General features: G+C 38.2%; 4 non-coding genes across 4 annotated transcripts; all 4 read right to left on the bottom strand.

Annotated features, from left to right (window-relative positions):
* Positions 1-5,480: 5,480 nt before the first annotated feature.
* LOC140145393 (5S ribosomal RNA) lies at positions 5,481-5,599 on the bottom strand. Its single transcript, XR_011858041.1, has one exon. It is a non-coding gene; the product is annotated as a 5S ribosomal RNA (ribosomal RNA).
* Positions 5,600-9,177: 3,578 nt separating this feature from the next.
* On the bottom strand, positions 9,178-9,296 carry LOC140145391 (5S ribosomal RNA). The gene has a single exon (XR_011858040.1). It is a non-coding gene; the product is annotated as a 5S ribosomal RNA (ribosomal RNA).
* Positions 9,297-14,369: 5,073 nt separating this feature from the next.
* On the bottom strand, positions 14,370-14,488 carry LOC140145390 (5S ribosomal RNA). The gene has a single exon (XR_011858039.1). It is a non-coding gene; the product is annotated as a 5S ribosomal RNA (ribosomal RNA).
* A 1,956-nt stretch (positions 14,489-16,444) lies between these two features.
* LOC140145388 (5S ribosomal RNA) lies at positions 16,445-16,563 on the bottom strand. Its single transcript, XR_011858037.1, has one exon. It is a non-coding gene; the product is annotated as a 5S ribosomal RNA (ribosomal RNA).
* Positions 16,564-21,362: the final 4,799 nt, after the last annotated feature.

The raw sequence follows: 21,362 nt of genomic DNA, 5'->3' as shown, positions 1-21,362 counted from the left end.
CGATTCCAAATACAGCGCGCCACCTACGATCACGCCTGGCTGATCAACTAGACTAATTCCAATCAGCCGTCTACACTTCGCATGTACTGTGTATGCTTCGTAGTGACGACTTATTATCTTACAGCCAATATCATGACGGACTTCTGAAAACTATTCAATGCGACTTCAGTTGTGCGCCGTAGCGCGATTGACTAGCGGCGCCCGCGTACCGCGTCGCTGTACCGCGCCGCTGTGACAAGATCGCGCTCTGAACTTCTAAAAACAACAAACTCGGTCAAAAGGTCAATTTGGACACAACTGCGCATGCTCTATGCCACAGGAATCCTGTTGCAAAATCCGTCACTTTTTTTTCCATGTAGTTTTCTCAGTCGTCAATCCAGACGGTTGACGACTGAGGGCAGCAGTCTACTGATCAACTTCGCCCAGAGCATCATGGGTAAAAGTCGACATCCATGACGCGTCGACGATGAACCATCGACCCTGGAAACGTAACGAGTGTTGCTATCGATTACTCAAATTTATTTATTTACGTTGATGATGATCAGCTGTTAATTCAATTCTCCGACGATTTTTTCCCAATTCTGCCTCCTTTTTAAAGTTAATTTCGACAGTCATGGTTTAGGCCTACCGGTACGCGGTATATAATAATAGGCCTACCTCTGTGAATGTTCAGAGTGTTAGGCCTATTCCCACACAAGATAATGGGCATCAATTAAACCCTTATTTTCAAACTTTTCAGACCTTTCCGAGGTGTTGGGAAAATACTTTAGGCTCTCGTTTACAAGAAAAGAAAACACTTTCAGGTCTTTAAGCTTTGTTGTAAGCATGGTAAGTAGGCCAATAATAGACTTGATTAAAAAATATGATTGGGGATAGGCCTACTTTAGACCCTCATGCATATCCTTAAAAAAAACAATTTTTAAACCTTGTTTATTTTAAGTAAAGTAGGCCTAATTCTCAATATTTAGGATAACGAAATATTCAATACATATTTTAACAGCATGGACAGCGTAAAGCATATATTTTTTAATGTTTTTTTCTGCCTCCATTTTAAAGTTAATTTCGACAGTCATGGTTTAGGCCTACATCTGTGAATGTTCAGAGTGTTAGGCCTATTCCACACAAAATAATGGGCATCAATTAAACCCTTATTTTCAAACTTTTCCGAACCCGATCCGAGGCGCTTGGGAAAATACTTTAGGCTCTCGTTTACAAGAAAAGAAAACACTGAAAAATCAGTGATTGGGGATAGGCCTACTTAGACCCCCGCTTAGACCCTCATGAATATATCCTTAAAAAAACCCCAATTTTTAAACCTTGTTTGTTTTAAGTAAAGGAGGCCTAATTCTCAATATTTAGAATAACGAAATATTCAATACCGGTAGGCTACATATTTTAACAGCATGGACAGCGTAAAGCATTTTTTTTAAATACGATTAAAACGTTTTCGAATTTCAAATGTACTCTATTCCTATTCAACCATCTACGGTTAAAACTCGATGTCAAAAATGTTGATGTCTCTGATCGACCATCTAGGCCTATAAACCTGATGCAAGACAATTTCAAACAGGAAATTTAATCTAAAACGCAAATTCGTGCCTTTTTTTATTTCTTGTTTGGATTTCCCATAATTATACCATGCGTGATACATGATTAAGACAAAAGCTTTTGGTTTTCATAAATGTTTTGAACGCTTGTCTTATTTTTATTTTATTATTTTTTCCCTAACCTAGGCCTATAGATGTTTTACATTTATAACCTTTTACAAACTTGAATAGATATGAATTAATTGTTTTAAAGCAATTTTTTCGTGTGACGTTTTGAAACGCTCTTTGTAGCATGATGTAGGCCTACTGTATGATCACGAAAGGTGGTAAATTTAGAAGCCATTTCCTTCTATATAGCCATAAACAAAACACTTTGGCCCCAATGTATAATGTCGGGAGAAAATAATCAGATATACTTGCACTAAACAAATAAACCTGTTAATTTTTAAAATAAACTCTCGTGGTGCAATTCTGTCAACAAAATTACATAAGCTTATGAACCGGGGGCTGGGGGCTCAGCCCCCTCAATAAATTTGGTGCGGAGGCTCGAATAGGCCTACCCTTCTGTATGAATAGGCATGTTTTCATTTTCATTTAGGCCTATAATGGCCTCCAAACTACATTGTTAAGCTACATTGTTAAGTTATCTTGTTTTGTCCCTTATTGTCATTGTACAGTATAATCTTCACCGTAAATCGGTGTGTGTGTGTGTGGGGGGGGGGGGGGGGTCCCGGGTTCGCCCCTTCGGTCTCAAATGAAGCAGGCCTAAACAATGCGTTCACCCCTCCAATAAAGTCCATCCCCAGATTTGACCTCTTTACTTTGTAGGTTGAGTCCTTGATCCATGGGCCTGATCCATTATTTAATATGCAAGAAATGTCGACCCTCCGAATTTAAACCTTTCCAATTTGGTCAAAGTCCACAATGCCGTAAAGGTTGGGCTACACTATACAGTTCAGTTCTTTTCACAGTGTTGACTTATAATTTCATGAGAAAGAAAAAGAAAATGGGAAAGATTTTAACATTTTCTTTTTCTTTTAAAAAAACATGTATAGGCCTAGGCGTTTAAAATTGCCCAATTGAATATTTAGTCGAAACAGTTTTTGATTTTTCAATGTTGTGCCGACCGATATTATCTGACTAAAAAGAAACTCATTCCAACCAACGTGTGCTATTTAATTGGGAGTAGGCCTAGGCCTACATTAAGAGTAAATTTCCTTGGGTTATGACAAGGGGAAATATGAAATAAAGATGGTATACCATGCAAGAAAGCGGAAGTAAAAATAAAATATGAAAAAGAAACATGAATTAATATTAAAATCGGGCATGACAATTGTCAAATTTAAACCTTAATTGTGACACGATCTGGTTCATGGGGGGCAAAAGAGGCATTTTTGAAAATTGTGATCTTTTAAATTCATGTACTCTTTTGCATGCAGTTTGAAACTTTCTTCATCTTTATTATAATGCTAGAACTCTATGAGGTATTGTTGAACTTATGCATTAAAGTCTAAAATTGAAATATTAACCAAAAATAAATGTTATTTTTAGGGCCTATGCGGTAGGCTATGCCTACAAAGTGTTTTTGTTGTGATCGTAATTTTTTTAATGTTTGATAGTAATACAAAAAATACAAAAAAATACAAATTTAGGCAAAAAATATAATAAGGACAAATCAAACAATTACAATAATAACAAAAACGGCAAACCAATGTGATGCATGTTTATAAGTAATGAGACATTAAGAATCTTTTTAAAATTTACTTGAATTTCTTTGCGGTAGGCCTATCCCGCGCGGCGGGCCGCTAGTATAAGCGCCTTCGTGCAAAAAAAACCCCATTTTTAGAAAATGTAGGCCGATTACAAAAATGCAACACCTATAGTATGGATGTTGGTGTTTATTCTAATAATTTATTCTAATAACCAAAATAAAACCTGTGCGTTTTCCATTAAAAAAAAAGGACACACTCTCAGAACATTGGTTAAAAATTTTAACCAACTTGGTTAAAATTTTAACCAACCATGTATTTACAGGTGAACAGCCCAACAGTTGGTTATATTGTTAACCAACCTGGGTTGGTTAACAATATAACCACAGGTTGGTTAAAAACATTGACCAACTACTGGTTAACATTACGGTAACCAACCAGTTGGGCAAGGCATGTTTGGCAAAATATAACCAATAGTTGGTTAAACACTATGAATGGAAAGTTCATTTCATTGTTCATATTTTAACCAATTGGAGACATTTGAAGGTAGGAAATTATATTATAAACATTTTATCGGGTATAACACTTAGTTTAAGTGTGTGCGAGGCCAGACTGTGAGCAAGACTTATGATGCTTTATCGACGACAGCTACCACCACAACCGGTAAGCTTAAGCTTAAGCTTACCAGATCTTGAAGACCCCGATCCACAGCTTTGCAGCAAGCCACTCATATCGGCCATCTTGTTTTCTGAAATGCATTTTTGCCCAACACAATGACCAATCACAGTTCGCAAAGGAACACCATGTGATCATGGTTGGGCAAAACCATACTTTGCCCAACTTTATTGGCGGGAAAAGGATGTTTTTTACCAAGGTTGTGTAAATACCATATTGACAGGTTTGACCAACCATGTATTAAACTGTATTTTGCCCAACTTCAAGAATCTTAACCATTGTTGGGCATTTTTTAACCAACTGTTTTCTGCCCATTCATTTTTTATCCAATGTTCTGAGAGTGCAGGCCTAGGCCTACTTCGCATTGACTAGGCTCGCGCGTATCGGGCTGAAAAGTATCGCAAAGTTTAAAAACAAAAAAGGGCGGTTTTAGAAAATGTATAACAAAAAGGAAACACCTAGTATCAACGTCAAGTTTGCGGGATTTAGAAAAGGAAATCTGTGAATATCAAACTGCAATATTTCACTTCAACACAGAAAATCTCAAAAAATTTCAAAAAGTACTATAAAACATTGTGTTTTTAGAGTAATAATCACAATGGTCAGCTATGGTTGATGAAAAACTGTCGACCCCAAACCAATTTTCACTGCCGTCGTTGGTGGCACGCTGTATTTGGAATCGCGAGAATTGCATTGACTTCGTGTTGTCCAATACACGCATGTGAGCTTGCAACGTCAAGCGCATCGACGCTAGGGCGCGGTATGCGCGTGAAACAATGATTTAAGTTTACGCGTACGCATTACACATGTGACAATGATACGCATTTCGCTTAACGACAATCAAAACAATCGCGTACAGCTGCTTCAGCTTGTCAACACGTGTTTTGAAACTTCTGCAATTTGTTCTGTTCAGTTGCTTGCAAAACTGAGTTCTGATGATACCGAGGTTTGGCTGTCACCGAATTACGTCTTTAATTTGCCAAAAAGAAAATGTGTCTATCATTCTATTTTGTGATAAGGTGGAATATCTACTTGCAAATGCCGAGATGCGAATCACCTCTCTTGTCCGTGCTGCTGTCGGTCTTCCTACCGCGCCGTAGACCTACTCCATAAAAGCAGTAAGTATCAGTATGATGATTTGGTTGTATTGATTATGATTGCAAATTATCATAAAGTTTCAGCTGCGAATATGTTACTTTGATTGAATTTCGCGATTCACAGCTGTATTTTTTTGGCATTTTTTACGATAGCTAGGCAACAGTACAGCGCTTAGGCCTATTTGTTTTACCTCATATCATAATATGAATTACACAAAAAGTTGTTGGTCTCCCATTCAGCAGCTGACCACGATCGACTCAATGTTAGTGCTATGTGGTGGCGTTTGGATAGCTATTTTTGAATTGTTGTACACTAGATGTACGCTCCAGAAATTGAGAAAAATATCATATTTTGAACAAAGTCGCTTTGTAGAGAGAAAAATTACATCACAGGCGACAGAGGAAACAAACATAAACACGAGCAAAAATAAAAAAGAAGAATTTGAATGCAAAGTCTACAGCACCCGGTATTCCCAAGCGGTCTCCCATCCAAGTACTAACCGGGCCCGACGTTGCTTAACTTCGGAGTTCGGACGAGAACCGGTGTATTCAACGTGGTATGGCCGTAGACATATGAAACACCGATTTTAGCTTACTTATAATAGTTTAGCGTTGACTGTGTCAGAATGCTTGCTTACTTTTCTTTCAAACCTTCTATAATTGTAGCCAAATTATTGTGCAACACTTTATGCTCTTGGTGAATCTTATACAACTAACTTTATTCAAATTGTGCTGATGAGATTCTAGTCTTTTCATTTTAGGAACTACACCAAATCACGGGTTGCACGTCCGGTTCGCGTAAGTTTACCAAATTCAGTGTCACAGTCACAAGGTAAACTGGTCGTCTTTTCAAATCTTGCGCGAAACCTTAAATGCAACCGATTTACTTGGTTCGAGCTATCTTCAGTAGATAGCAAACATCGGCTAGTGTAGTGTAAAGAAATGAGGATCAAGGATGTCACGGGCCTCAAATAAAAATATGAGGATCAAGGATGTATAGTGGGCCTACCCCCGGTATGAAATCGCAGATGATAACATTGACTAAGAAATGAGGATCAAGGCTGTGACTTTGCTCAAATCAAGTTTTGAAGATCAAGGATGTGGTCGCGGTATAGTATAGAATTACAGGTGCTAAGTATATAAAGAAATGAAGATCAAGGATGTGACTTGGCTCAAATCAAGTTTTGAAGATCAATGATGAAACTGCCCTATAGTATAGAATTGCAGATGCTACCATTGACTAGTGTAGTATAAAGAAACGAGGATCAAGGATGTGACTTTGTGACTTGGCTCAAATCAAGTTTTGAAGATCAAGGATGTGACTGTGCTATATAATAGTATAGAATTGCGGGTGCTAACATTGACTAGTGTAGTATAAAGAAATGAGGATCAAGGCTGTGACTTGGCTCAAATAAAGTTTTGAAGATCAAGGATGTGACTTGCTCAAATGAAGTTTTGAAGATCAAGGATGTGACTGCGCTATAGTATAGAATTGCAGATGCTAACATTGACTAGTGTAGTGTAAAGAAATGAGGATCAAGGATGGACATCCAGGATACACAAAAACAATCACTCACGCACAAAATTTTAATTTAGGTAGGGAAATCTCTAAACAATACAAAATTTTAAAAAGTATAAAAAATGCAACTCGTAACACCAATACCCTTTTAACATAGGCCTACCCATGTTGACACACAAACAAACAAAGAAACAAACACAACACGTTATATTTTTTATTTTGCAGAAGCACGGATAACACAAATTAAGGTCAACATGCGATGTTTTGTTTTGTTCATTTTGCAGCCTGAATTGCATTGACTTCGTGTTGTCCAATACACGCCCAGACAAACAAGAACCTAGACCTATAACTTTGGTTCGCGTAGTGATGCCGACACTGTTTAGCAACGACTTTGGCAAGGACGCATAACCGGACGCGTCGACGCAAGCAAGCAGATATGTTCGCGTCTACGGAACATGTCGCATTTGACGCGAGCGATAATCACGCAAATGAACGCGTCTTTCTCTCCAGACATGAACGCTTATTTCTCCGCGTCCGACCACCCGACCAAAATCACCTTGGATACGGGGCTTCACCTCCCGCTGTGGTAAGGGATGGGCAGTAATAGGTCTAGGTGGTATGTCTATGAATACACGCATGTGAGCTTGCAACGTCAAGCGCATCGACGCTAGGGCGCGGTATGCGCGTGAAACAATGATTTAAGTTTACGCGTACGCATTACACATGTGACAATGATACGCATTTCGCTTAAGGTTTTACCGTCGTTACTAAACCTATCGACCAAATTTTTTTAAATTGACACATTTTGTACATTAATATGTGTAGATAATAAATCACGAAAAAAAACAGGGGGTGCCGGACCTCACTTTTGAGCTACAGCCGTTTTAAAAGAGGTGTACATTTCCAAAAATCTCTGTACACTTCAATGGCAAAATCAGCAATTTGCCCAAAATATACCACCTTTTGCGTTGTATAAAAAAATTGTCGAGACAAAATTTTTTAAATTTTATATATGTTATGAAAAAGAAAAAGCTCTGTAAAATCGCGCAAAAAAAATTGGGGGTACCGGACCTTGTTTTCGCGTAAATTGACCAAAATAGGTCAAAAAAGCATTTTTTCTGCGACACCATGCGTAGTTAATTGCGTACATGGATATTTTGGTGCGTACCAACGCGTTGGTATACAAGCGCGATCTGATGCCGGATCAGCGTTCGTTTACGCATATGGCCACAAAAAAGGAATTGCCTGTTTACGTAGGAAAGTTTTCACTGTAAAAAAAAGTTACCTAAGATACTTCTTAGGCTAAGAAGTGTCTATATTAAATAGGAACCATTATGATGATGTCGACTAGAAAAGACTTATAAATCAAGCCTTAAAATTCTTAGCCTAATTCTAATTTGGTGTATTTTGGTCACAAACAGGTGTAAGAAAGACTGCCATTTTGCAAAGATATTGGGCCAAAGAGTTATTAAGTTACACAAAGTGAGAATTTTCAGTTTTATGTTCACCTGACTCGAATGACCAAAAGAGGATTATTTTATTAAACATGTTAAAGCGAAGCGTTTGACACCATGGGCGGAAGTGTTTGACTATAATAGGCCTACAATTATTATAGGCATAGGCCTACTTAGCATGCTTAGTGCCGTTTACCGAGAGGAAAACTTTTTTGGTGTAGAAAAACGTTTGGCCAATTATGATATATTAGAAGCGGCCATTTTTGTTTGCGCTCAGCAAACATTGTTTTCTTTATTTTGTGGCCATAGTTATCGCCGGTGCGTAAAAATAGCATTGACACGCACAACACGCATCGTTCTCTGCGATGTCTGCAACGCAACGCCGTGCACGACGCGGAGTACGCACGCGTTGAAAACAGGCGCAATAGTCAACTCAAATCGGGTGACGACGGTAAAACCTTAACGACAATCAAAACAATCGCGTACAGCTGCTTCAGCTTGTCAACACGTGTTTTGAAACTTCTGCAATTTGTTCTGTTCGTTTGATTGCAAAACTGAGTTCTGATGATACCGAGGTTTGGCTGTCACCGAATTACGTCTTTAATTTGCCAAAAAGAAAATGTGTCTATCATTCTATTTTGTGATAAGGTGGAATATCTACTTGCAAATGCCCGAGATGCGAATCACCTCTCTTGTCCGTGCTGCTGTCGGTCTTCCTACCGCGCCGTAGACCTACTCCATAAAAGCAGTAAGTATCAGTATGATGATTTGGTTGTATTGATTATGATTGCAAATTATCATAAAGTTTCAGCTGCGAATATGTTACTTTGATTGAATTTCGCGATTCACAGCTGTATTTTTGGCATTTTTACGATAGCTAGGCAACAGTACAGCGCTTAGGCCTATTTGTTTTACCTCATATCATAATATGAATTACACAAAAAGTTGTTGGTCTCCCATTCAGCAGCTGACCACGATCGACTCAATGTTAGTGCTATGTGGTGGCGTTTGGATAGCTATTTTTGAATTGTTGTACACTAGATATACGCTCCAGAAATTGAGAAAAAATATCATATTTTGAACAAAGTCGCTTTGTAGAGAGAAAAATTACATCACAGGCGACAGAGGAAACAAACATAAACACGAGCAAAAATAAAAAGAAGAATTTGAATGCAAAGTCTACAGCACCCGGTATTCCCAAGCGGTCTCCCATCCAAGTACTAACCGGGCCCGACGTTGCTTAACTTCGGAGTTCGGACGAGAACCGGTGTATTCAACGTGGTATGGCCGTAGACATTTGAAACACCGATTTTAGCTTACTTATAATAGTTTAGCGTTGACTGTGTCAGAATGCTTGCTCACTTTTCTTTCAAACCTTCTATAATTGTAGCCAAATTATTGTGCAACACTTTTTGCTCTTGGTGAATCTTATACAACTAACTTTATTCAAATTGTGCTGATGAGATTCTAGTCTTTTCATTTTTAGGAACTACACCAAATCACGGGTTGCACGTCCGGTTCGCGTAAGTTTACCAAATTCAGTGTCACAGTCACAAGGTAAACTGGTCGTCTTTTCAAATCTTGCGCGAAACCTTAAATGCAACCGATTTACTTGGTTCGAGCTATCTTCAGTAGATAGCAAACATCGGCTAGTGTAGTGTAAAGAAATGAGGATCAAGGATGTCACGGGCCTCAAATAAAAATATGAGGATCAAGGATGTATAGTGGGCCTACCCCCGGTATGAAATCGCAGATGATAATTACATTGACTAAGAAATGAGGATCAAGGCTGTGACTTTGCTCAAATCAAGTTTTGAATATCAAGGATGTGGTCGCGGTATAGTATAGAATTACAGGTGCTAAGTATATAAAGAAATGAAGATCAAGGATGTGACTTGGCTCAAATCAAGTTTTGAAGATCAATGATGAAACTGCCCTATAGTATAGAATTGCAGATGCTACCATTGACTAGTGTAGTATAAAGAAATGAGGATCAAGGATGTGACTTTGTGACTTGGCTCAAATCAAGTTTTGAAGATCAAGGATGTGACTGTGCTATATAATAGTATAGAATTGCGGGTGCTAACATTGACTAGTGTAGTAGGCCTATAAAGAAATGAGGATCAAGGCTGTGACTTGGCTCAAATAAAGTTTTGAAGATCAAGGATGTGACTTGCTCAAATGAAGTTTTGAAGATCAAGGATGTGACTGCGCTATAGTATAGAATTGCAGATGCTAACATTGACTAGTGTAGTGTAAAGAAATGAGGATCAAGGATGGACATCCAGGATACACAAAAACAATCACTCACGCACAAAATTTTAATTTAGGTAGGGAAATCTCTAAACAATACAAAATTTTAAAAGTATAAAAAATGCAACTCGTAACACCAATACCCTTTTAACATAGGCCTACCCATGTTGACACACACACACAAACAAACAAAGAAACAAACACAACACGTTATATTTTTTATTTTGCAGAAGCACGGATAACACAAATTAAGGTCAACATGCGATGTTTTGTTTTGTTCATTTTGCAGCCTGAATTGCATTGACTTCGTGTTGTCCAATACACGCATGTGAGCTCGCAACGTCAAGCGCGTCGACGCTAGGGCGCGCGCGGTATGCGCGTGAAACAATGATTTAAGTTTACGCGTTTGCATTACACATGTGACAATGATACGCATTTCGCTTAACGACAATCAAAACAATCGCCTACAGCTGCTTCAGCTTGTCAACACGTGTTTTGAAACTTCTGCAATTTGTTCTGTTCAGTTGCTTGCAAAACTGAGTTCTGATGATACCGAGGTTTGGCTGTCACCGAATTACGTCTTTAATTTGCCAAAAAGAAAATGTGTCTATCATTCTATTTTGTGATAAGGTGGAATATCTACTTGCAAATGCCCGAGATGCGAATCACCTCTCTTGTCCGTGCTGCTGTCGGTCTAAGCTTCCTACCGCGCCGTAGACCTACTCCATAAAAGCAGTAAGTATCAGTATGATGATTTGGTTGTATTGATTATGATTGCAAATTATCATAAAGTTTCAGCTGCGAATATGTTACTTTGATTGAATTTCGCGATTCACAGCTGTATTTTTTGGCATTTTTTACGATAGCTAGGCAACAGCTTTTACGATAGCTAGGCAATTTGTATGGTAGCCTGTATTGCCCCAAGAAACCAGACAGTTCTTTCTTTTTTGCTCACCTGAATGGAATGAATGTTTAGAACTCATCTTAACAAAAATAAATTCTTATGTTACTGTAATTCTAGTTGGGGACTTTAATGTAAACGCACCTCATTACCAACCGTCATCCAAAACTTTTTGTGATGGTGACACAAGACTGTATAATTCACTTATTGAAACACTTGATATTTTAAATATGTCTCAACTTATCACTTTTGTAACTCGCAGATATTCTGAAGATAGTCTTGATGGAACACTTATTGATCATTTGTATACAAACAACACAAGTTCCATGAATGAAGTTTACCCTCACCAAGGGATGGGTGGTAGTGACCACGCTGGTATTGCTTTTAAATTAAATTTGTCTGCGCCTAAGCAAACAATTCCTCCTGGCACTTTTCTTCTGTATTCAAGGGCAGATTTCACTGGTCTCTGTGGTGAGCTTGATTCTACCAACTGGCATGAGCTGCTCCACGATAAGAGTATTGATGATGCCTGGTGCATGTTTAAGGATAGATATCTCGAGTGCATTCATAAGTTTATCCCCAGCAAAAAATCTAGAAGACGTGTTAAGAAACCCTGGGTTACAGATGAAATTTTAAAACTTGCCAGAAGGAAACAGCGCTTATATAAAGCCAGTAGGAAATCTCCTGACAACATTGAAAAATGGAACAAATATAAGAAGTGTAGAAATCGTATGAAAACTCTCCTCAAAAAAGAGTATCACTCCTATGTTGTTGATATAGCTTCTGATAATTCTGGTCATGGCAAAAAGTTTTGGTCTTTTGTTCGTGCCTCAAAGGCCAAACCCAGTGCGACATCTTTTAAAGTAAATGATTCTTGTATTACTGATGCTACTGTCATTGCAAATGCGTTCAATGATTTTTTGCCTCAAATTTCACTACTTCAGATGACCCTGACCTTTTGGATACTTGGTGTGAGGGTCATCAACGTTCTTCTTTTTTGACCAATGTTTCCACTAATTCACATGAGATTTTTAAACTTATCCGGTCTTTAAAAAATGGCAAAGCACCTGGGCCTGATGGTATAACATCCACCATGCTTAAGCATACTGCAGCCCAGGTTGCATTTCCTCTTTCATTGCTTTTTAATATTTCCCTCTGTGAGGGTAAAATCCCTGATGACTGGAAAAGAGCAAATGTCGTCCCATCCCAATACACAAATCTGGTAACATTAGTAGCATTGAAAACTATAGACCGATATCTTTGTGCTCCGTGGTTGGCAAGCTGTTGGAAAGGGTTGTTACAAGGAATGTTGTTGAGTATATGTACACGAGCGGGCTCATCTCTCCTCAACAACACGGTTTTATATCCGGTCGCTCTTGTACCACTCTCCTGACTACGGTTTGCCATCACTGGTCCCAAATTCTTGATAAACGATCTCCCCCTGATGTTGACGTCATCTTTCTTGACTGGAGTAAGGCCTTTGACAAGGTCAGTCATTCTATTCTTTTAAGGAAGCTTCATCTGTATGGCATTTGTGGTCCGCTTTGGCACTGGATCGCCTCCTTTCTTTTAAATCGTTACCAATGTGTTCAGTTCAGAGGGGCATCCTCTGAGTGGGTCCCTGTTAAATCAGGGGTCCCACAAGGGTCTGTGCTGGGTCCTCTTTTGTTTAATCTTTTTGTTTTAGATCTTCCAAATTTTGTTCAGTCTCCTCTTCCACAATATGCAGATGACACCCTCCTTTATAGGCCTCTATACTCGGAAGATGACGTCAATATCATTCAAAATGATTTAAATGAAATTGTTAGCTGGTGCAATATTAATAAGATGGCTTTAAACCCAGACAAATGTAAGGTCATGAGGTTATCTAGGAGAAATGTTGCTGGTCGACAGGTCCCATCGTATGTCATTCTTAATAAGCCCATTGATGTAGTCCAAAGTTATAAATACCTTGGTGTTTTAATTTCCTCTAATATGAAATGGGGTGATCATGTCAAGTATGTTACTTCAAGAGCTTCAAGACTCTTTGGTTTTATTAGGCGGCTGGTCCGTTGTAACGATCCAGATATTCTCGTCAGATTATTTTCCACCTTATGTAGACCCATCTTGGAATACGGAATACCAGGGTGGCTCCCTTACCAAATTGGTCATTTAAAATCACTTGAAAAACTCAAAACTTCTGGCTCGTGTTTGTGTTCCTGCTCCCCGGGGGAGCTTAGTTACAATTTCAGATTAGAAGTGCTTGGTTTATCTTCAATGCGTAACAGATATATTTACCTTGCCTTGTCTTTTGTTTCAAAATGTTTGTATGGGAGGTATGATATCAATCCCTTTAAGTTTATCTCAGTGAATCCCCGCCACAACGAGAATTTAAAATTTAGTCACACCTATGCTCGCACAGATGGTTTTAAATTCACTGTTTTCAACAGATTTCCTGCATTTTTTGATCAACTTCCTCAAGATCTCCGTAATCAACTTCTTTTCAGTTTAAATGGGTTTTTAACAAATTCCAAAGAGCACTTCAAAAATCTCAGCTGGAATTGATTTTTATAGAGTGTTTCTTATGTAATATGTTTAGTTTATTCATTTACCCCACTCTAGTTCATGGGGAGAAATCCTGTCTCCTTCGGTGTGATCTCTGTTTTGATGTGTTGTTTTTGCAGAGTTTTTAGGTTTAGCCACTTTGAAAGTGACTTTTGTTACTCTTGGCTATCCCTGCCAGAGGCTCTGTGTCTTGTTCTCCTGTTTTTGCACACCGAGGGAGTCTTGGATTCCTCATCATGGACTGGAGTCTTGCCTTTTAATAACTATATGAAAATAACTCATGTTAATTGCAGGTCAATTGAAAATGTTATATACTTTTAATATTGTGCAATCATTGTATGTGTTTTACTGTATGTTTAATGTTTTTTATCTGGCAAATAAAATGAAATGAAATGAAATGAAACAGTACAGCGCTTAGGCCTATTACACAAAAAGTTGTTGGTCTCCCATTCAGCAGCTGACCACGATCGACTCAATGTTAGTGCTATGTGGTGGCGTTTGGATAGCTATTTTTGAATTGTTGTACACTAGATGTACGCTCCAGAAATTGAGAAAAAATATCATATTTTGAACAAAGTCGCTTTGTAGAGAGAAAAATTACATCACAGGCGACAGAGGAAACAAACATAAACACGAGCAAAAATAAAAAAAAGAAGAATTTGAATGCAAAAGTCTACAGCACCCGGTATTCCCAAGCGGTCTCCCATCCAAGTACTAACCGGGCCCGACGTTGCTTAACTTCGGAGTTCGGACGAGAACCGGTGTATTCAACGTGGTATGGCCGTAGACATTTGAAACACCGATTTTAGCTTACTTATAATAGTTTAGCGTTGACTGTGTCAGAATGCTTGCTCACTTTTCTTTCAAACCTTCTATAATTGTAGCCATATTATTGTGCAACACTTTTTGCTCTTGGTGAATCTTATACAACTAACTTTATTCAAATTGTGCTGATGAGATTCTAGTCTTTTCATTTTTAAGAACTACACCAAATCACGGGTTGCACGTCCGGTTCGCGTAAGTTTACCAAATTCAGTGTCACAGTCACAAGGTAAACTGGTCGTCTTTTCAAATCTTGCGCGAAACCTTAAATGCAACCGATTTACTTGGTTCGAGCTATCTTCAGTAGATAGCAAACATCGGCTAATGTAGTGTAAAGAAATGAGGATCAAGGATGTCACGGGCCTCAAATAAAAATATGAGGATCAAGGATGTATAGTGGGCCTACCCCCGGTATGAAATCGCAGATAATAATTACATTGACTAAGAAATGAGGATCAAGGCTGTGACTTTGCTCAAATCAAGTTTTGAAGATCAAGGATGTGGTCGCGGTATAGTATAGAATTACAGGTGCTAAGTATATAAAGAAATGAAGATCAAGGATGTGACTTGGCTCAAATCAAGTTTTGAAGATCAATGATGAAACTGCCCTATAGTATAGAATTGCAGATGCTACCATTGACTAGTGTAGTATAAAGAAATGAGGATCAAGGATGTGACTTTGTGACTTGGCTCAAATCAAGTTTTGAAGATCAAGGATGTGACTGTGCCATATAATAGTATAGAATTGCGGGTGCTAACATTGACTAGTGTAGTAGGCCTATAAAGAAATGAGGATCAAGGCTGTGACTTGGCTCAAATAAAGTTTTGAAGATCAAGGATGTGACTTGCTCAAATGAAGTTTTGAAGATCAAGGATGTGACTGCGCTATAGTATAGAATTGCAGATGCTAACATTGACTAGTGTAGTGTAAAGAAATGAGGATCAAGGATGGACATCCAGGATACACAAAAACAATCACTCACGCACAAAATTTTAATTTAGGTAGGGAAATCTCTAAACAATACAAAATTTTAAAAAGTATAAAAAATGCAACTCGTAACACCAATACCCTTTTAACATAGGCCTACCCATGTTGACACACACAAACAAACAAAGAAACAAACACAACACGTTATATTTTTTATTTTGCAGAAGCACGGATAACACAAATTAAGGTCAACATGCGATGTTTTGTTTTGTTCATTTTGCAGCCTGAATTGCATTGACTTCGTGTTGTCCAATACAACACGTGTTTTGAAACTTCTGCAATTTGTTCTGTTCAGTTGCTTGCAAAACTGAGTTCTGATGATACCGAGGTTTGGCTGTCACCGAATTACGTCTTTAATTTGCCAAAAAGAAAATGTGTCTATCATTCTATTTTGTGATAAGGTGGAATATCTACTTTCAAATGCCCGAGATGCGAATCACCTCTCTTGTCCGTGCTGCTGTCAGTCTTCCTACCGCGCCGTAGACCTACTCCATAAAAGCAGTAAGTATCAGTATGATGATTTGGTTGTATTGATTATGATTGCAAATTATCATAAAGTTTCAGCTGCGAATATGTTACTTTGATTGAATTTCGCGATTCACAGCTGTATTTGTTGGCATTTTTTACGATAGCTAGGCAACAGTACAGCGCTTAGGCCTATTTGTTTTACCTCATATCATAATATGAATTACACTAAAAGTTGTTGGTCTCCCATTCAGCAGCTGACCACGATCGACTCAATGTTAGTGCTATGTGGTGGCGTTTGGATAGCTATTTTTGAATTGTTGTACACTAGATGTACGCTCCAGAAATTGAGAAAAAATATCATATTTTGAACAAAGTCGCTTTGTAGAGATAAAAATTACATCACAGGCGACAGAGGAAACAAACATAAACACGAGCAAAAATAAAAAAAAGAAGAATTTGAATACAAAAGTCTACAGCACCCGGTATTCCCAAGCGGTCTCCCATCCAAGTACTAACCGGGCCCGACGTTGCTTAACTTCGGAGTTCGGACGAGAACCGGTGTATTCAACGTGGTATGGCCGTAGACATTTGAAACACCGATTTTAGCTTACTTATAATAGTTTAGCGTTGACTGTGTCAGAATGCTTGCTCACTTTTCTTTCAAACCTTCTATAATTGTAGCCAAATTATTGTGCAACACTTTTTGCTCTTGGTGAATCTTATACAACTAACTTTATTCAAATTGTGCTGATGAGATTCTAGTCTTTTCATTTTTAGGAACTACACCAAATCACGGGTTGCACGTCCGGTTCGCGTAAGTTTACCAAATTCAGTGTCACAGTCACAAGGTAAACTGGTCGTCTTTTCAAATCTTGCGCGAAACCTTAAATGCAACCGATTTACTTGGTTCGAGCTATCTTCAGTAGATAGCAAACATCGGCTAGTGTAGTGTAAAGAAATGAGGATCAAGGATGTCACGGGCCTCAAATAAAAATATGAGGATCAAGGATGTATAGTGGGCCTACCCCCGGTATGAAATCGCAGATGATAACATTGACTAAGAAATGAGGATCAAGGCTGTGACTTGGCTCAAATAAAGTTTTGAAGATCAAGGATGTGACTTGCTCAAATGAAGTTTTGAAGATCAAGGATGTGACTGCGCTATAGTATAGAATTGCAGATGCTAACATTGACTAGTGTAGTGTAAAGAAATGAGGATCAAGGATGGACATCCAGGATACACAAAAACAATCACTCACGCACAAAATTTTAATTTAGGTAGGGAAATCTCTAAACAATACAAAATTTTAAAAGTATAAAAATGCAACTCGTAACGCCAATACCCTTTTAACATAGGCCTACCCATGTTGACACACACAAACAAACAAAGAAACAAACACAACACGTTATATTTTTTATTTTGCAGAAGCACGGATAACACAAATTAAGGTCAACATGCGATGTTTTGTTTTGTTCATTTTGCAGCCTGAATTGCATTGACTTCGTGTTGTCCAATACAACACGTGTTTTGAAACTTCTGCAATTTGTTCTGTTCAGTTGCTTGCAAAACTGAGTTCTGATGATACCGAGGTTTGGCTGTCACCGAATTACGTCTTTAATTTGCCAAAAAGAAAATGTGTCTATCATTCTATTTTGCGATAAGGTGGAATTTCTACTTGCAAATGCCCGAGATGCGAATCACCTCTCTTGTCCGTGCTGCTGTCGGTCTTCCTACCGCGCCGTAGACCTACTCCATAAAAGCAGTAAGTATCAGTATGATGATTTGGTTGTATTGATTATGATTGCAAATTATCATAAAGTTTCAGCTGCGAATATGTTACTTTGATTGAATTTCGCGATTCACAGCTGTATTTTTTGGCATTTTTACGATAGCTAGGCAACAGTACAGCGCTTAGGCCTATTTGTTTTACCTCATATCATAATATGAATTACACAAAAGTTGTTGGTCTCCCATTCAGCAGCTGACCACGATCGACTCAATGTTAGTGCTATGTGGTGGCGTTTGGATAGCTATTTTTGAATTGTTGTACACTAGATGTACGCTCCAGAAATTGAGAAAAAATATCATATTTTGAACAAAGTCGCTTTGTAGAGGGAAAAATTACATCACAGGCGACAGAGGAAACAAACATAAACACGAGCAAAAATAAAAAAGAAGAATTTGAATGCAAAAGTCTACAGCACCCGGTATTCCCAAGCGGTCTCCCATCCAAGTACTAACCGGGCCCGACGTTGCTTAAGGTTTTACCGTCGTTACTAAACCTATCGACCAAATTTTTTTAAATTGACATATTTTGTACATTGATATGTGTAGATAATAAATCTGTAAAAAAAACAGGGGGTGCCGGACCTCACTTTTGAGCTACAGCCGTTTTAAAAGAGGTGTACATTTCCAAAAATCTCTGTACACTTCAATGGCAAAATCAGCAATTTGCCCAAAATATATCACCTTTTGCGTTGTATTAAAAAATTGTCGAGACAAAATTTTTTTAATTTTATATATGTTATGAAAAAGAAAAAGCTCTATAAAATCGCGCACAAAAAATTGGGGGTACCGGACCTAGTTTTCGCGTAAATTGACCAAAATAGGTCAAAAATGCATTTTTTCTGCGACACCATGCGTAGTTAATTGCGTACGTGGATATTTTGGTGCGTGCCAACGCGCTGGTATGAAGCGCGATCTGATGCCGGATCAGCGTTCATTTACGCATATGGCCACAAAAAGGAATTGTCTGTTTACGCAGGGAATTTTTCACTGTAAAAAAAAAAGTTACCTATAGGTAAAAAAAAAGATACTTAGGCTAAGAAGTGTCCATAATTAGGAACAATTATAATGATGTCGACTATTATAATTAAGGCTAAGAATATTTTTTTTAAAAATATCATTTGATGTATTTTGGTCACAAACGGGTGTAAGAAAGACTCCCATTCTGCAAAGATATTGGGCCAAAGAGTTATCAAGTTACACAAAGTGAGTTATTTTCAGCTTTATGTTCACCTGACTCGAATGACCAAAAGAGGATTTATTAAAGATGTTAAAGCGAAGCGTTTGACACCATGGGCGGAAGTTGACTATAATAGGCCTACAATTATTATAGGCATAGGCCTACTTAGCATCCTTAGTGCCGTTTACCGAGAGGAAAACTTTTTGGTCACAAAAACTATAGGCCTACGGAATTATCTCGAGGTGGATTCATATCATCAATTGTTGCAGTTCAATTTAAGCAAAGTTAAACGCTGGGTTGCCTATAGCTGTAGAAAAACGCTTGGCCAATTATGATATCATTTTTGTAAATGTATGACACATTTTTTTAAACCGAATAGTTTTGATGGTGTTGCCTATATCGCATGCATTATGAATTCAGTGCACGTAGCAGGTCTTTACCCAATAACACAAAATGCTTTAAACATTTAAATGGTGGATTATAAACTTTTAAAACATTTTAAAAATAACAATCAAAAACACTTGCTGCAAAACATATTCTTAGTTGGAACAATGTTGCCAAAATAATATATGTCTACAATAACATTTTCACATGTTTTTAATTTTGTTGTAGTGTGTTTCATTATGAAACGTTCTACAAACTTATATCCTTCAATAGGCCTGTAATATACCGTAATGCTTACCCAATATTTAGGCCAAAATACTATTAAAACGAATTAACCAATTTAACCAACACTCGTTTAGGCCTAATGTTAAAAAAAACCCTGATTCTGTGTTTGTTTGGTAGGCCTATAACTTCATACCATCTATTGGACCCTACTGTCGTAGGCCTACTTTGAGGTCCGTTATTACTGGAAGCACGCTGGCAAGATTTGGTTTGTACATGTATTTAATATATTAGAAGCGACCACTTTTTTTTTTTGCGCTCAGCAAACATTGTTTTCTTTATTTTTTGGCCCTAGTTATCGCCGGTGCGCAAAAATAGCATTGACACGCACAACACGCATCGTTCTCTGCGATGTCTGCAACGCAACGCCGAACACGACGCGGCGTACGCACGCCTTGAAAACAGGCGCAATAGTCAAGTCGACTCGGCTGACGACGGTAAAACCTTAACTTCGGAGTTCGGACGAGAACCGGTGTATTCAACGTGGTATGGCCGTAGACATTTGAAACACCGATTTTAGCTTACTTATAATAGTTTAGCGTTGACTGTGTCAGAATGCTTGCTCACTTTTCTTTCAAACCTTCTATAATTGTAGCCAAATTATTGTGCAACACTTTATGCTCTTGGTGAATCTTATACAACTAACTTTATTCAAATTGTGCTGATGAGATTCTAGTCTTTTCATTTTTAAGAACTACACCAAATCACGGGTTGCACGTCCGGTTCGGGTAAGTTTACCAAATTCAGTGTCACAGTCACAAGGTAAACTGGTCGTCTTTTCAAATCTTGCGCGAAACCTTAAATGCAACCGATTTACTTGGTTCGAGCTATCTTCAGTAGATAGCAAACATCGGCTAATGTAGTGTAAAGAAATGAGGATCAAGGATGTCACGGGCCTCAAATAAAAATATGAGGATCAAGGATGTATAGTGGGCCTACCCCCGGTATGAAATCGCAGATGATAACATTGACTAAGAAATGAGGATCAAGGCTGTGACTTGGCTCAAATAAAGTTTTGAAGATCAAGGATGTGACTTGCTCAAATGAAGTTTTGAAGATCAAGGATGTGACTGCGCTATAGTATAGAATTGCAGATGCTAACATTGACTAGTGTAGTGTAAAGAAATGAGGATCAAGGATGGACATCCAGGATACACAAAAACAATCACTCACGCACAAAATTTTAATTTAGGTAGGGAAATCTCTAAACAATACAAAATTTTAAAAAGTATAAAAAATGCAATTCGTAACACCAATACCCTTTTAACATAGGCCTACCCATGTTGACACACACAAACAAACAAAGAAACAAACACAACACGTTATATTTTTTATTTTGCAGAAGCACGGATAACACAAATTAAGGTCAACATGCGATGTTTTGTTTTGTTCATTTTGCAGCCTGAATTGCATTGACTTCGTGTTGTCCAATACACGCATGTGAGCTCGCAACGTCAAGCGCGTCGAAGCTAGGGCGCGCGCGGTATGCGCGTGAAACAATGATTTAAGTTTACGCGTACGCATTACACATGTGACAATGATACGCATTTCGCTTAACGACAATCAAAACAATCGCGTACAGCTGCTTCAGCTTGTCAACACGTGTTTTGAAACTTCTGCAATTTGTTCTGTTCAGTTGCTTGCAAAACTGAGTTCTGATGATACCGAGGTTTGGCTGTCACCGAATTACGTCTTTAATTTGCCAAAAAGAAAATGTGTCTATCATTCTATTTTGTGATAAGGTGGAATATCT

The sequence above is a fragment of the Amphiura filiformis genome, unplaced genomic scaffold (genome assembly GCF_039555335.1).
Source record: "Amphiura filiformis unplaced genomic scaffold, Afil_fr2py scaffold_242, whole genome shotgun sequence".
NCBI lineage: Eukaryota > Metazoa > Echinodermata > Ophiuroidea > Amphilepidida > Amphiuridae > Amphiura > Amphiura filiformis.
The sequence above is the reverse complement of the archived record's forward strand: the minus strand, read 5'-3'. Positions and strand labels throughout refer to the sequence as shown.